Source organism: Ambystoma mexicanum, chromosome 12 (genome assembly GCF_040938575.1).
Source record: "Ambystoma mexicanum isolate Mex_15411 chromosome 12, UKY_AmexF1_1, whole genome shotgun sequence".
NCBI lineage: Eukaryota > Metazoa > Chordata > Amphibia > Caudata > Ambystomatidae > Ambystoma > Ambystoma mexicanum.
This window is the reverse complement of record NC_090936.1, coordinates 313614687-313629621: the sequence shown is the minus strand read 5'-3', so window position 1 is coordinate 313629621 and position 14935 is coordinate 313614687.

Sequence of the window (14935 nt, the reverse complement as noted above, 5' to 3'; positions counted from 1 at the left end):
GCAAGTGCTCATGCTCCAATATATTCCCAGAGACGAGGAGCTACTGCGAGGCCAAGTTCAAAGACAATGTGAATGGCAGATGGCATGAGTGATAAGAGATGGCAGGTTAATTGGGTGGGAAGATAAGGGCAAGTCCACCCACCATCACCTGGGTTACCAGCATACATGATGCAAGAGCATTGAATGTTTCAGAAGGGTACAAGCGCGCCAACCAATTATAGAACTCTATACTTTGAAAGCCAATGGTGTGTTGTGTATCTAACAAATATTGAGGATGACTTGTACAAAGGGTGGGCATAAATTGTCCACCTGACTATAGAGACCCAATCGCAACCCAATCCCCTACCAAAAGTATACCTAGATGTTCCCCTTGAGTCATCCACAGTCTTCGGTAGGTTTCTTAATTTGCCACGTAGTATGAAGTCACTTATGACCAATTTTAGTATAAAATGTTATTTATTTAAGGAAAAGCTTTGATATTATGCTTTGGAACATCCATTGATGTCCATTGTACTCCCTGTTTTAGATCATTGTTAATAAAACAGTGTTATTTGCTAACTTCCTGAGTAGTTTATTTTCGTAGTTTGAGAAGGTATTCTCTGTCTCATACATAGTACGACATGTTACCTTGAGTAAAAAGGCCTATGGGTTGACCTGTGCTATTAGGAAATTGGAGAAAATGGTACCAAAAAGCCTGAAAGATTTAGCAAGGAGGAGGACCCAGGGATTTGTGTAAGATCGATGTGGTTCCTATCCCTGGTGATATAACCTTTGGGGAGCCAGTGCTGCCCTGACAATACCCAATACAATGGACTGTGTAGTTCATGATTTCAACTTTGTTGGGCTTAACAGTAACTGACAATGTTCCACTGTAGGTGGAAGCAGACAGAATCACTAAACTATATGAGATACCATAGTTGCAGTGGCTGAAGTCAGGGACAGGGGAGCCAGCCAGTCTATCTTCACCTTTCTCCCAAGATTGTACATGAAGCCACAAAACATAAAGAAACAGAGGACAACCACCAATACCTCCCATGCTTCCTGACTCCAAACTGCTCTAAACAGCAACACTTGGTCAAGACACTTTCCTCCAGCCCTTCGCACTGCACTCCAAATGTATAGGTTCATTCTCCAATCCGATCAGCAGCAGCATTCATGGCCAAAAGCTTCACAAATCATCCTTGCTCCTCTGCCTTCTCCAAAATGCTACACTTGGACAAGGCACTTCTAGGCATGTCTTTTGGATCAAGACTCAGTTGGCTATGAGGAACCGATTTAATCACGAAAATGCCATCATTAGAAGGAAGCCAAATATGTCCCTCGTGTGATCCCTCCTTCATAACCAATTCGGGCATGGGACTTGTCTTGTAGGAAGAAATCAAAATGTGAAGCTATTTCCTCATTTCAGGCACCTTAGGTCATCTGATGCTCTTTTACGCAATGCTTCTTTTGAGAAATCAGTCCTCTGAAAACAATCTTTAAGCGTGGACAGTGAAGTCCACAGACAAAAACATGTTGTGAAGTTCAGGTGTGGCAAGCTGCTGCAATCTAATCATACATACAAGTACCACATCAGTCTAGGCTTTCATTTGTCTGTGAAATATATTACAGTATTTACAATCCTTGGTTAAATCAATTAAAAACAGTAGCAATGCCACAAAAATCTTATTAATATTACACATTTACCTAAACTAAAACTCTAACATTATGATGTCACCATTACAAAAATGCATGACAACCATTTTAAAATTAAGCTGAAGATAGATCTTCTATTGTGACAGTGCAGAAGATGTATACTCCCCTAGATGTACCCTAGAGACCGTAATGCATATTTCAATCCAGCAGTGTGCTTTTATTTTAGTCATTGTTGAGTAAGAGTAGTTTTAAATGAAAAGCATTGTAGGTGTTAGGGAGAATTCTACAAATGTGCTAATTTCCCTTACCTTTTGAGACCCCCAGCAACTTTGCTGGATTTCTAGGATTTAGATTTTTACCTGGGAAGAGTGTGAGCCTTTTTTCCTACTCTTCCATGTGTTTTGTGTGTGTTGTACTTTTGTGTTCTTTGGTTATGGAGTTTTAAAACAACTCCAGTGGTATCATCTTTTTCTGTGTGTCACACAGCACCTTCAGTGCAGTGGCACAGGGGTATCTTTCAGACTCCCCAATGTTAAAATACCTTCTCTGGGACTGACTACCGTCTCCCAGAGCCTATAAAGTTAAATTGGCTTTACTAGTCTTTTTAAATTGACTGACCCAGCGCACCCTATCTTACTATATAGAGTGCTGGAGGGCTTGCCTAGCTTCCCCTGAGTCAAAACAGTCATGTAACAGTAAAATGTTACCCTTTCCTACTTAAAATGGCTGGTGGCAGTGGTTTAGATCAACAACCCTAATTTTTCCCTACCGCTAACAACGGTAGCTAAAAATCGGGTCAGCCATGTTTTTCAATATGGCGCCCAAGACCTATCTGTAAAAACAGACTGCAGTCATCTTTTTTCGCCATTTCTTTTAGGAAAGGTCCTTCTTGTGTTTGTTTCCTTCGTTCGTTGGCCTTTGGCGGGCTTCAGTGCTGAAGCCCTTCTCTGGCACCAGGGTGTCTGGGAGGACAGGATGTGAGGGAGGTGCCCGAAACTCCCTGTGCTTAGTCTCCTAGGAAACCTGAATGCACTTTGGTGTGATTGGCCGGCTGACTGTCCGGCAAGGAAAGCCACCCTGCTGCTTGAGTGACAGCCAAGGCTGGAATGAATGGGGGAAAACTGTCTAAAAGCAGGTCTCTGGGACTTGGAAAGCAGAGTCGACCACTGGAATGAAAGAACAGAAGAGGAGAGGAAGGAAGAGTACTGCTGCAACACCTGGACGACCGGTGAAGTTCTGCTGCAGGTCCGAATTGCCTGAAACTCAGACGACAGAGAAGCCCTTCAAGGTTAACTTCTTCCCTTGAGTTTGGTGGGAACAACCAACTCGCAAGCCATCTGGACACCGTCCTATTTTGGTCGAATTTTCATCAGAGTGCTGTTGAAAACCGGATAGCCAGAGGAAAGGAAACTAGGTGGACTTTAAGGCACTTGCACCTTAAACCGACGTCTTGCTACAGCTTTTGGCCTCTTCCCTGGGCAGTGCAGAAACCTCCCGACGTCGTCCTTCTTGTCCCCACAACTGAAGCTCAGGAACAGCGAGATCTGCTCGAACTGCCAGGAACAACTTCCTCAGCTACAGCTTTCTTCATTGACTAGGTACTGTGCAAACGCTGTCCGGAAATATTTTCACCCATCAAGAAAGTGTGTGAAACTTTCATCAACTACGAAAGCTTGTCCTTCCCTAAACATTCATCAAACTTTTCGCCTAGCCACATCCTTTAAAAATCTGTGGCAAAGACTTAACAGTTACATACCAGAACTGTGCTATCCTATACAAAAGACTCTGAACCATTGACTTTGGCCCAGGCCTATTGAGAAGAATTGCTGGTTGTATTTAATTGAAACCCTTTGCCCTGCCTATGAATGTATTTGGGCTATCTATTCTTATAACCTTGTCTTTTCCCTCCCTTCTTAAGTATCTGAAGTGCCATTTTGCTCACACTTCAGATAAACTTGTTCAATTACTTACCGTTTGGATTTTTGTGGTGTATTAGTGTGTGATATTGAGCTGCTTGTGCTAGTGTAATGTTTTATAAATGATTGAGAAAATAAATGTATATTATTTTACCAAGAAACCTTGAGAAAGTGTTTACTTGAATCACTGTATTGGTTTGTCCTTTGTGTAACTTGATCTACTGCTCACTTAAACTCTTGAGATAAGTCTGGCTGCTCAGCCATCGCTACCACTTTACTGTGTAGTACAGGCTTGTACCAAAGGTGAAATTGTGCTTGCACTTATAGTCCTAATTACCTGTACTGTTACCAAAGGGTACTGCAGGTGATTCTACCTAACAGTAGGTCATTTAGGCCACAACAGTACCCATCAAACAAAGTATTAAAGTAAAGGTGAAACCCAGCTCCAATGCCTTCGCTCTTTTGATTTCATTTTTCAATCCAAACTCTACCAATGCAGTGGTCAGGAAGTATGTCAAGAGTGTATATATAGTTAAGCTAAGCATGGTGCATTACTATGTGTGCAGCACAATTTTGAGAAAAGCATTGAGCGCCTATAATATGGGATAGAAGATAATGCAACATGTTAAGTATGACTAAATGCATCTGCATTGGGCTGTGTAGTTTGAGACGTGGCCCACACTGGGAGACTGTGGAGAGGTGCAGTTAGTTTGCCTTTAGGCCTATTGGCAATGGGAACAAAATGAATGTGTGGGAAGCTGCTCGTTGGGATTCAGGCTTTAGTATCATGGCAAAGGGCCTGTTGTGTGTTGGCCGGTATTACAAATGTTCATGACATGTACTTCATGCACAGATGGAAAGCCAAGCCAGGTTTAGTGTTTGGCCTTCTCTGATCTCATTGTGAGAGACACAGATCCCAACATGATGAGCAGGTCTGATGGTGCAATCTGGCAGCACAGCTGCATACCTGTGAATCTTCAGCATATATGCACATCCTATTTTTGTATTTATTTATTTTATTTTATTATGTTTGGTTTTTACAAACCTTGAATAAAATTCCATCATTATCATAAATTTGGAGCATCATCTTATGCGCCTTCATTACTAATGGACTTACATCCTCTTAACCAGTGATTTCGTAGTCTATCACCTTTCCGGTTCAATTCATGACAATTTTACAATTTATATATTTCACTTATATCAGGCTTTAACTGCAATAGGAAGGGTCTTCTAGTTATTCAGAATTCTCAAGTTATTATTTCTTCATAATTCAAGAAACTCAATCATCAGTTTGGTAACCGCTAGTGTCATGCAACATTTTTCACCAATCGGTAATAATTCCTGCTGTTCTTCATTGCTAGGGAAGTATAGTTGGTGACTACTGCATCCAAGTGTTTTTGTCTCAACATGAGCAGTTCGGCACATTCTGTTATCAAGTGGTTGGTGGTTTCCACTATCCCCTCTTTCTTGCAAAACCACAGGATATATCTCTGTTTAGAATTTTGTCTCTTAGACTTAATATCTCTCTTGTTGGGAGAATATTTAGTCTTAAGGCCTCATTGCAAGTCAGGCGGAATGGGTTAACGGGGTCCGCTAATGGATGCGGACCTGTTATTCCCATTCTGCCTGATTACGAGGTCCCCTCGCAGGACGCCTGGTAAAAACCAGGCGTCGTTACAGGGTCTCGTGAGGGGACCAGGGAGCTAACAATGAGCCAGTCGTAATCGGCCCGTTGTTAGCTCCCTCTCCCATTCCCATTGAGCCCTATGGGGGCTCGAATGGAAATGGGGAAGGTCCGGGCCCGGGTTCCCTGAGGGAGGAATTACCGGGCCCTCCAAACTCGGAATGGCCCGGTAATTCCCCATTCAAGGAACCCGGACCCAGTTTTGGAGGCAGCCACGCCGCCAGTAGCGGCATGGCTACCGCCAAACCCGTAATGAGGCCCTTAGTCTCATGAAGAGTGTTAGGAAAGATTTCGTAATTGTAGGTAATTTTCCTTCCATGTGGCAACCCCTAAACTTTTTGCTGTTGTTTTTCACCTTGTTCTTGACTTTGCCAGAGAAGTGCAGCCTTCTGCCGCACTCCTCTGGGCTTTCGCTCCTTTCTTACGGGGAAACTGACATGCCCTTAAGACAGTCAGTACCGGGGAACGCTGTTTCCCGTAGTTTCTTTTATCATGTTGCGGCTTTCGTGCGACATGACACAAGAGGGCACTATAAGCTAAGTTACAGCTCTCTTGGGTCTCTAGCCTTCTACAGGCCCTAGATACTCGTTTAGGATTGTATCTGATCGGTGTAAGTGATTCAGGGACAGGAATGGTGGCAGCGATCGTTTCTTGTGTTTTGAGCTCCTTTTGGCGTTCTAAGCGCGTTTCTCGCGCTTAACCCAAAATGGTGGCCTGGCTCCCAAAATGGGCAGACCACGAGGCTCCTTTGTCCTGTCCGCTGACCGTCTTGCTCCCTTCACCTTCCCCAGGTCGAGCCGACCCGGGGCCTTCCTTATTTGGGCATGTACTTTCCCGCGAAACACGGATGCTTTCGCGGGCTTCTACATGTCTTGTGTGTGCCTCCAGGATGTGGGCTGGGATGTCTGGTCCCAATACACATCCTGGGTGCCAGAGAGTCTAGGGTGGTGTGAATGTCTGGGACCACCGTGGTCCGTGATTGGTCCACGAATGGTGTGAGTGTTGATGAGCGGATCTCCCATTGGGTCCCCTCCGTTTTGGCGCGAAGGGAACCGTGGATAAGAGGGGGCTGAAAACACCACTACCATGTCGATCTCCTGAGTTCTCACGAATGAAGGAATACAGGAGCCAAGTATCCTGCAACCAAGAGGCTGGACCGAGGAATCGCTGGTGACCCGCTGAAGGACTTCTCCTCTGCACTGCTGTCGCCTTGTGAAACCCATTTCACCTTTGATCGAACCAGAAGGCCTGTACTGGTACTTCGACCCTTTGGAATAGCGGGAACAGCTATTCTCGGCATCTTCACCATCTCCTGCCAGTAAGCCTTCGGAAGCGTCTCTGGGCAATCCAGTAGACTGACCAGCTTACACGGGAGTCTTGCTCTGTAACCGCCGCCAGGTTGTGTAGTATTTCGAGTCCTTGTCACTCTCACACTCTTCGTACACTTGGCGTTCCCAGGTCTGAAGTGAGTAGTGTACATTTGGCTCAGATACACACGGCCGCTCTGTTGCCCTGCTGTGGTAACAAACTGTGCAGGTTTCTTCGATTGGGACGTCTTTTTACTCAACACGACGACGAGGCGTTCCCTGCTCTTCTGAACCTGCCAGCTACTGAAACGGACGCGGAGAAGCCTGGGTCTGCCTGCATCGGGGACCGGTGAGTAGCATAGCTAGGATCTGGTCGCCCTCCTGCAGGAGCCCATTGCTTTTCCCCGCTGTGTCAAACAGCACCCTTTTCCGTACTCGCGCTCTGCTTCTACCCACTGTGGAGGCTGCGCTTGAGTCGCGGAACTTGTTCTTCTTCTTTTGTGCACTAAACTGAACTGCCTGATTTCCCTCGAAGAGCTTCTCCTTTTTCCCATTGGCACCAGTGCGTGCAGGTACTTTTGAGCACAAGGCTCCACTCTTCGCAGGGCTCGGACTTGCATCTAGTTAGGTGTCTCTGAAGGTGAAATGGGTCTAAGCATTATTGCGCACTGCCTGTTTTCCCTCCCTTTTAGGGGGACTACACATTTCGTACATATAACGCTTGAGACTGGTTGTATTTGTATATATATTGTGTTGATATGGTATGTGTTGGTTTACTATCGTTATATTGTGATTTTCTCGCTACGGTCATTGTTTTAAAGGCCTTGAAATAAATGTGTATATATTTTTAATATAACAACTGTTTGGAGTAGTTTGTAAGTGATCTTGCTTTGTGTGCTCATTGCGGGCTTTCAGTCACCCTCACCCCTCTTGAGACCTAGTCTTGACCGCCGCGATCGCTACCTTGATTGGTCTGGCTCGTCCAGAGGTTACCCTGTTCCAAATAATTAGGTTGGCCTTCTGAACTTCTGCGCCACCAGGACAGAGTTCAGAAATCCGTCTTAACAAATTGGTGTACAGCGGTGGGATACGACTGAAGGTATCCAGTGTTGCGCACGAACTAAGGCATTTCAGGTTATTCCAACCAGGACACGTAGTGAATTGTTGTAGTATAACTTTAAAAAGGCCATAGTCCTATCTAACAGTATGGAAACAAATACCTTGTTAACTTTAAATGCTTCCACATCAGAAACATTGAAAAAGATGTGTGCGGAGAGAGGTGTTTCCTCTCAAGGCACGAAATTGGAAATGATCCAAAGAATCGTGGCGTGGCAAGAAGCGCAGCTTGACGCTATAACTTCTGAGGACAGTGCGGAAGGTGGTGGGGCTGCTCTCACTGGTAGAAACGACGGTTCTTCCGCTGCACTGAACCATCGCGACCACGAGGACAGGGAGGACGAGATGTCTAATGTTTCCTCTGCCAGTGCTGATGGGGAGGCTATGCTTGAATTCAAGAAGCAAGAGCTGCGGTTTAGGCAGCAGGAGCTTGAATTCAGCATAGCCAAACTAAAAATCGAACAGGCAGAAAAACAAAAAGACAGGGATCACCAGTTGGAACTGGCCAAGCTTCTCTTTGCAAATGGGTCCAAGGGTCCTGGACATGGGTCTGGGGCTTCCTCTCATCCACGGTTTCCGAAAGATCTGCTCAGTGTATATGAGGAAAGGAATGACATTATGGACTGGCTGAATGCGTTTGAGTATGCATGCGAAGTTCAACAAGTTGACAATGCTGATAAGATTGCCTGGTTACTCAGCAGACTGCCCCATTCTGGCTGTAGTGCCATTATGGAAATGTCGAAGGCTGAGCGAGCTGATTTCGCAATGTTAAAGCAAACTCTCATTTTAAAGTTTGGGAAGACTCCGGCCCAATATTTGAAACGTTTCAGAGAGTATAAGAAAAAGGAAGGTGGTACTTGGGTATCTTATGTCACTGAATCCTTGAAAAACTTAACTGGCTGGGTCGAAGGTTATAAGGTTTCTACCTTCGAAGGCATGATAAATCTTGTCATGCTGGAACACATTTTTGCATCTTCTTTCCCGGAGCTTAAGCAGCATTTGGCCGATTTAAAGGAGATAGATCCTAAGAAGCTGGCCATTGCAGCAGACTTATGGGTGTCACGTCGAGTGTCCCATAAGGACAAAACTCATCCTGGTAAGCAGGAGGAAGGGAAAAAGTCCAAAGATAAGGAGGGTGGAGAATCTGATAAATCTTCTTCTCATAAGGGCCACAAAAAGAAAAATAAGGGTAAGACACAAGAGAACTCACAGCGTAGTGGAGGTCCGCCTCCGAAACAGAACTTTGGTTACAATAAGCCTCCCTATGTAAACAGACCCAATGGATCTTGTTTTGCTTGTGGAGCAACTGACCACGTGAAGGGGGATCCCCGGTGTAAGGTTAGACCTTTGGGGGTCCACTCCGCTAATCTGGCCTTCTCCTCCTACGAGGAAGAAGAGATTACAGGAGCATCCTTCTCCTCAGACTCATTTCCCAGCGGGATAGAGGCTGAGGTAGTTTTAGTTTCCCTGGGTTCCTGGGAGCCTAAAGTCGCAGAGGCTTATGCTAGGATTCCGGATAATACCAAGCACTACTTTAAAGACAGTGTGCTGATCAATGGAGTAGATACTCCAGCTCTTAGGGATAGTGGGTGCAGTCGCACTGTAGTGGATTCTACCTTGGTAGACTCAGAGGAAGTTGCCAGAGCTACTCTGATGCCCACTAAGTTGGCTGACGGCCCACTCCGTATGTTCCCAGTAATACCTGTAAATCTTACTTTAAATGGTACAGCAGTCAGGATTCCAGTGAGCATTCAGAGAAACGTCCCGGGAAAGGTCTTGTTAGGTAATGATCTCAGAGATTTAGGGCTCGTAGGAGACACTGCCGAAAGACCCTACACACGGTCTCAAGCACGGGCAGCATTGGCCAAGTTCAATACGCCGCCCCAGCCGAAGGGGAAACCCAAGGCGAAAGGAGTCGGCAAGTCAAGACGAGGGAAAGAGAATATTCCCCCGAGCTCGCCTACCACTGCGGTGGAGGAAGTTGGTCAATCGCCCGGGAATGACGAGGAGGAGGCGATGCCTGAAGTATTTGACCCCAACGATCATCCTGAACTAAAAGACTTGTTAGTTGAAGGAGGTCCTGATAGGGACGAATTCAGTAAAGGCCAACATGAGTGCCCATCTCTGGAAGGCCTAAGGAGACAGGCCTGCTCCCAGCTTGAGGGTGAACCTCCTGGGACTCATAGGTTTTATTGGGAAGGTGGACTCCTGTATAGTGAGCCCACAGAGTCTACAGAAGGAGACCACAGGAGGTTGGTGGTTCCCCTTGCTGTTAGGCCCTTCCTCCTGCAGTTGGCGCATGAAGTTCCCCTTGTTGGTCACCTTGGTATGAAGAGGACCAAGCAAAGGTTATCCATGCACTTCTACTGGCCCAAGATGGGGGTGCAAGTAGAAAGTCACTGCAGGAGTTGTGCCTCCTGCCAGTTGTCTGGTAAGGTTGGCGCGACAATCCAAGCTCCGTTGGTACCGCTCCCAGTTGTGGGGGTACCATTTGAAAGGGTAGGGATCGACATCGTTGGTCCCCTTGACCCGCAAACGTCCTCGGGCAATAGGTTTATCCTGGTGCTGGTCGACCATGCAACCAGATATCCTGAGGCCATCCCATTGAAAACTGTAACTGCCAAGTCAGTTGCAAAAGCTTTACTTGGCATATTTATTAGGGTTGGCTTCCCTAAAGAAGTTGTGTCGGATCGTGGCAGCAACTTTATGTCGAAGTATATGCAGGCTATGTGGAAAGAATGTGGGGTCACCTACAAGTTCTCTTCTGCATACCACCCCCAGACCAATGGTCTGGTGGAACGTTTCAACAGAACGTTAAAAAGAATGATTGGGGCTCTGGAGGAACCTCAGAGAAGAAAATGGGATCTTCTTTTGCCATGCTTACTGTTTGCCTACCGAGAGGTACCACAGGAGGGTGTTGGCTTCAGCCCCTTCGAACTTCTGTTCGGTCATCCCGTACGGGGACCCTTAGCCATCGTCAAAGAGGGATGGGAGATGCCCACTCCCCCTGTTACTACCAACGTAGTTGATTATGTGCTAGGGCTCAGAAAACGGATGGTACTTCTGATGGGCTTGGCTAGTGATAAATTGAAGGCAGGACAAGCGCTGGTGAAACATTGGTACGACCAGAAAGCTTCCCTCATCAACTTTACAGCTGGTCAGCAAGTCCTGATCATGAATCCCATAACGCCTCGAGCTTTACAGGACAAATGGTCAGGCCCTTACACAGTGGTGGAGCCCCTGGGTGAGGTTAACTATTTAGTGGACCTTGGAAGGCCTGGACAGGCTCCAAAAGTGTTTCACGTGAATAGGCTGAAGCTTTTCGTCCCAAGAGTCAAAATCGCAGCACTGCTACTGGCTTCAGACGTTGAGGAAGAGGAGTCTGAACCTCTCCCCGACCTGTTCCAAAGCGGTCCTTCAGATAGCTCCTTTGAGGGTGTCCGAGTGGCCCCTCACCTGACTTCTGATCAGCAGGCTGAGGTGAAAAGTTTGCTTAGGCAGTTTTCCCCCTGTTTTCACAGTCGCCTGGTTTGACACCTTGGTGCAAACATAACATAGACACAGGAGACAGTGTACCTACTAAAAGTAGGGGATACAGGATGTCAGACAAAGTACGGTCTTATATTAAGACCGAGGTCAACAAGATGTTAGACCTTGGGGTGATTGAACCCTCTAGTAGTCCTTGGTCCAGCCCAGTGGTTTTGGTTCCAAAGGCAGGCACTTCTGAATTGAGGTTCTGCGTGGATTACAGGGCTCTGAATGCTGTCACCAAGACAGATGCACACCCCTTGCCTCGAACAGATGAGCTGGTGGATACTTTGGGTGCCTCCAAGTACCTCAGCACGTTTGACCTCACTGCTGGCTATTGGCAAATAGCTTTAGCAGAACATGCTAAGGAGAAGACAGCATTTTCTACTCCAGACGGCCTTTACCAATTCCGGGTAATGCCGTTCGGGTTGAAGAATGCACCTGCCACTTTCCAGAGGCTTGTGAATCATGTGTTGAATGGGTTGGACGAATTCTGTCTTGCATATCTGGACGATATAGCAGTTTTCAGTGCCACCTGGGAAGACCATGTGAAACACCTCGGGATTGTGCTCCAGGCTCTTCAAAAAGCACACCTGACCATAAAGGCTAGTAAATGCCAGATTGGACAAGGCTCAGTGGTTTACCTTGGACATGAAGTAGGTGGAGGGAGGATACAGCCTCTTCCCAGTAAAGTACAAGCAGTACAAGACTGGCCTACCCCCACTACACAAACCCAAGTGAGAGCCTTCTTAGGACTCACGGGGTATTACCGCAATTTTGTGGCAGACTATGGCACCATAGCTGCCCCTCTGACTGCCCTCACAACTCCGAAGAAACCCAAGAAGGTAACTTGGACCGACGAGTGTGAGAAGGCCTTCAATGGCTTAAAAGACTCCTTGTGCCAGGCCCCTGTCCTCAGGGCCCCTGATTATCAAAGACCTTTTATCGTGCAGACGGACGCCTCTGACACTGGGATAGGAGCTGTACTATCACAAGTAGATGAGAAGGGTAAGGAACACCCTATTGGTTTTATTAGCCGCCATCTTAAGGACAGAGAGCTCAGATGGTCCACGGTAGAGAAAGAATGTTTCTCTGTTGTGTGGGCCCTAAGGAAGCCGAGGCCCTACCTATATGGGACCCACTTCACTGTGCAAACTGACCATAAGCCCTTAAAGTGGCTAATGAACATGAAGGGGGAGAATCCAAAGTTGCTTAGGTGCTCCATAAGTCTACAAGGCTTCGACTTCACTATTGAGCATAGGCCAGGTGTCCAACATAGCAATGCTGATGGGTTGTCCAGAATGTTTAACCGACCTGAACAAGAGACTCATCCAGGGGTGGATTAGTTCCCCCTGTCCATAGTCTGGGAGGGGCGAGTGTTAGGAAAGATTTCGTAATTGTAGGTAATTTTCCTTCCATGTGGCAACCCCTAAACTTTTTGCTGTTGTTTTTCACCTTGTTCTTGACTTTGCCAGAGAAGTGCAGCCTTCTGCCGCACTCCTCTGGGCTTTCGCTCCTTTCTTACGGGGAAACTGACATGCCCTTAAGACAGTCAGTACCGGGGAACGCTGTTTCCCGTACTTTCTTTTATCATGTTGCGGCTTTTGTGCGACATGACACAAGAGGGCACTGTAAGCTAAGTTACAGCTCTCTTGGGTCTCTAGCCTTCTACAGGTCCTAGATACTCGTTTAGGATTGTATCTGATCGGTGTAAGTGATTCAGGGACAGGAATGGTGGCAGCGATCGTTTCTTGTGTTTTGAGCTCCTTTTGGCGTTCTAAGCGCGTTTCTCGCGCTTAACCCAAAATGGTGGCCTGGCTCCCAAAATGGCCAGACCACGAGGCTCCTTTGTCCTGTCCGCTGACCGTCTTGCTCCCTTCACCTTCCCCAGGTCGAGCCGACCCGGGGCCTTCCTTATTTGGGCATGTACTTTCCCGCGAAACACGGATGCTTTCGCGGGCTTCTACATGTCTTGTGTGTGCCTCCAGGATGTTGGCTGGGATGTCTGGTCCCAATACACATCCTGGGTGCCAGAGAATCTAGGTTGGTGTGAATGCCTGGGACCACCGTGGTCCGTGATTGGTCCACGAATGGTGTGAGTGTTGATGAGCGGATCTCCCATTGGGTCCCCTCAGTTTTGGCGCAAAGGGAACCGTGGATAAGAGGGGGCTGGAAACACCACTACCATGTCGATCTCCTGAGTTCTCACGAACGAAGGAATACAGGAGCCAAGTATCCTGCAACCAAGAGGCTGGACCGAGGAATCGCTGGTGACCCGCTGAAGGACTTCTCCTCTGCACTGCTGTCGCCTTGTGAAACCCATTTCACCTTTGATCGAACCAGAAGGCCTGTACTGGTACTTCGACCCTTTGGAATAGCGGGAACAGCTATTCTCGGCATCTTCACCATCTCCTGCCAGTAAGCCTTCGGAAGCGTCTCTGGGCCATCCAGTAGACTGACCAGCTTACACGGGAGTCTTGCTCTGTAACCGCCGCCAGGTTGTGTAGTATTTCGAGTCCTTGTCACTCTCACACGCTTCGTACACTTGGCGTTCCCAGGTCTGAAGTGAGTAGTGTACATTTGGCTCAGATACACACGGCCGCTCCGTTGCCCTGCTGTGGTAACAAACTGTGCGGGTTTCTTCGATTGGGACGTCTTTTTACTCAACACGACGACGAGGCGTTCCCTGCTCTTCTGAACCTGCCAGCTACTGGAACGGACGCGGAGAAGCCTGGGTCTGCTTGCATCGGGGACCGGTGAGTAGCATAGCTAGGATCTGGTCGCCCTCCTGCAGGAGCCCATTGCTTTTCCCCGCTGTGTCAAACAGCACCCTTTTCCGTACTCGCGCTCTGCTTCTGCCCACTGTGGAGGCTGCGCTTGAGTCGCGGAACTTGTTCTTCTTCTTTTTTGCACTAAACTGAACTGCCTGATTTCCCTCGAAGAGCTTCTCCTTTTGCCCGTTGGCACCAGGGCGTGCAGGTACTTTTAAGCACAAGGCTCCACTCTTCGCAGGGCTCGGACTTCCATCTAGTTAGGTGCCTCTGAAGGTGAACTGGGTCTAAGCATTATTGCGCACTGCCTGTTTTCCCTCCCTTTTTGGGGGACTACACATTTCGTGCATATAACGCTTGAGACTGGTTGTATTTGAATATATATTGTGTTGATATGGTATGTGTTGGTTTACTATCGTTATATTGTGATTTTCTCGCTACGGTCATTGTTTTAAAGGCCTTGAAATAAATGTGTATATATTTTTAATATAACAACTGTTTGGAGTAGTTTGTAAGTGATCTTGCTTTGTGTGCTCATTGCGGGCTTTCAGTCACCCTCACCCCTCTTGAGACCTAGTCTTGACCGCCGCGATCGCTACCTTGATTGGTCTGGCTCGTCCAGAGGTTACCCTGTTCCAAGTAATTAGGTTGGCCTTCTGAACTTCTGCGCCACCAGGACAGAGTTCAGAAATCCGTCTTAACAAAGATCTCTCGGTGTTTGAGACTTTGGAACTTTGTCAAGTACTTCGGGAGGTGATTCAATGCCCTTCTTTCGTGCAGAAGATCTAATGAAGTTTTGTAATGGGTTCTCTTCACTTGGGTATCTATCCAGTCTTGTCTTTTCACATGGGTTGGAACTTTATCTAGATTCATTCTTAAAGATTCTTCAGGTTGATTTAACTGTTACATCACTTCACAGCATTAATTTCTCCAGTTGTCTAGGACCTCCTCTTTGATATTCCTATCTCAAACAGGTGT